Raw genomic sequence first — 2,500 nt, forward strand, 5'->3', positions numbered from 1 at the left:
CCACTTGATTAAACTCCTGATTCAAAAATGTGATAGTAGAGTATTAACCAGGCTTTGAGAATTGACCATGGTAAGCTTTATGGTATTACTGTACCTTTTTTATGTAATGAATATGAACTTTTAAGACCAAAAGCATTCATCATTGCAGTTGTTGTTGTTGTACCCTTCCTAATAGTGAAATTGCATCAATTTCTACACCAATATATTCTTATTCTATAAAGACTTTACAAGTGTACATCACAAAGAGAATATCACTTGCTTCTCAAGACTTTTAAGAATGCTCAGCTGATGTTATGTCAAACTTTACTTTGTGTTATATACACATTTTACATTTGTTAATTTGTTAATTTGCTATTGTTAAGTATATAAGTTCTACAGTGATGTAATTTAACAGAGTTCATTTTACACATTTTTTGTGTATTGCAAAGTTTCCATCTGCTGGTTGACCAGCTAAGGTACTAGCCATTGTTCACATACTCTTTGTTGTAAGGCCAGAATTGACGAGTAATAGAAAGGATGAGATAAATGGTACCTCTGAGTACTGATCAGAAATATTTGGCTTCCTTGCTGAGTGAGGAATTTAAACCAGCAGACAGTGAGGCATTCAATCAAAATGTAGATTAAAGTCACAAGATTCTCATACTCAGCTTTGTATGACACTCTACAATTTGGTCACCGCAGTTTGCTCGTGTTGTATTATAGCTTTTGGATCTCCTGCTTTCCATTATTATTCCTGTCAGTTTCATTTGTAATTTCCTGTACACCTACATAGTTTTTAAGATACTACAAAACCACTTGTAGTTTACCTGTCCTGTTTTATTTGTGTTATCCTTCATTTGCTTACAATTTGTATGTAAATATTATGTTATTAACTTTCTTCTTTGAAATGCCTAGTTTAGCCTTTTTTTTTCTTTTAGTTATGGGCATTCAATACTGAATATCTCTGTATAAGATGAGCTGTTCCTGCATATTCTTGTGGAAATGTTAATTGCAACAAAGAGTATTTTTTTGCACTTACCCAAGATACTTGTTAATAAGGTAACTCTGCATAAGTTTGATTGAGGAAGTATTGTATAGAAGGAAAAAGACTTATGTTTTGCAATATCAGCTGCATCCAGGAAACTTCGGTTTAGTACGAAGATCTTAAAGATGTTCTATTCAAACTGTGAGGTATAATTTACAGTTGAATCCTAACCCTATGGGATGTTTGTAGATATTAAAAACAAACTTTTTATCACTAAACATATATAGTATTACCAAGAATACTTCAGTAGGCTTTAGTAGCATGCACACCATAAACCCTCAATAAAATACTTCTGTTTTCCTCTTTCAAAAGAGCTATTCATTTTGAGATAACTTCATATGTACTGATGATACATTACATATGTGCAGACAACTCAAAGGCCAAATTCATAATGGTAATCCTGTAGCTCCTAAGTTCTAGCTATATTTTATATAGAATCATTCATCCTCAGGATTCATACACAGACTCTAGTAGAAAAGGGGATTATCATAAGTAATTTTCATTTGCTTAAGGTCTAATGAATAACATGATCAAAACACTACATGTCAAATTGTTCTCTCTGCAACACTATACAGCAGTAACTCAGTTCACCAACAATCCAACTTATTATAGCACAAGATAGTGTGATATTACTACCATAATTTTTTTTTTCTTTGTTTTCATTTCAAATTTTCTTCTTCTTTTTGTAAGGATTATGTAATGTCTTCTCCACATTCTCTTTGAGTGTTGCCGATCCTTGAGTTGTGAGGCTGGGTTGAATAATACTTTTTAACCTAATGGTGTTTGAGAATCATTTTTTGGTTTCCCTGTTGAGTGTCTGAATGATGATAATCTTGTATGTGGTTAAACAAAATACATGCATTATCTTAAAAACAAAACAAAAAAATGTTTATAGGTATGCATCTTTTGATCCCACTTTGTCCTGTCAACTTGTAAACTAAGGCACACAGGCAGGAGGTCTAAAGCTCCTCTTCCAATATGTACCTAAAATGATTATTCAATTTTCCCCTTATTTACATGCTTCACTGTGTTATTTTTCAAGTTAATTGTTCATCTTTATGTTTTTTTCTTGACTTTTTACAGTCTTTTATGAATTATAATCTGTTTTATTCTTTATTTGAGATTAAATTCATCTTCTTTTAAATCAAATATATCTGCCACTTTGAGGGAAGATTAATTGTAATCCATATTCTTTGTATTATTGTTTGTGTTTGAATTATGACTAAAATATGCAGAATGACTGAACAAATTATTTTAGGTACTAAATGACTCTGTTCCATTACAGATAGGTTTTATCTACATAACATTATAGCAAGACATTATCTCTTGCAGTAGTGTCATATACTTTTGATGTGAATTCTAAAGTAAACTAACAACAGATGATATAATTTTATTAGATGGGAAGTAAAGTAAGAACAATATAGATCACATACATATATTTTGAAAATACAGACATACAGAAGTACATCTAGAATA

The 2,500-nt window shown here is 31.1% G+C and overlaps 1 protein-coding gene across 17 annotated transcripts in view; it reads left to right on the plus strand.

Moving 5' to 3' along the window:
- Positions 1 to 2,500, plus strand: part of LOC125042934 (voltage-dependent L-type calcium channel subunit beta-1-like) — a 151,424-nt gene that overhangs the window by 146,823 nt on the left and 2,101 nt on the right. For all 17 annotated transcript variants that reach the window (XM_047638734.1, XM_047638733.1, XM_047638730.1 and 14 more), the window contains one exon: positions 1 to 2,500. This exon is cut by the window's left edge and continues 1,590 nt beyond it; it is cut by the window's right edge and continues 2,101 nt beyond it. The gene's annotated coding sequence lies outside the window, so the exon portion shown is untranslated.

This window comes from Penaeus chinensis, chromosome 33, assembly GCF_019202785.1.
Source record: "Penaeus chinensis breed Huanghai No. 1 chromosome 33, ASM1920278v2, whole genome shotgun sequence".
Lineage (NCBI taxonomy): Eukaryota > Metazoa > Arthropoda > Malacostraca > Decapoda > Penaeidae > Penaeus > Penaeus chinensis.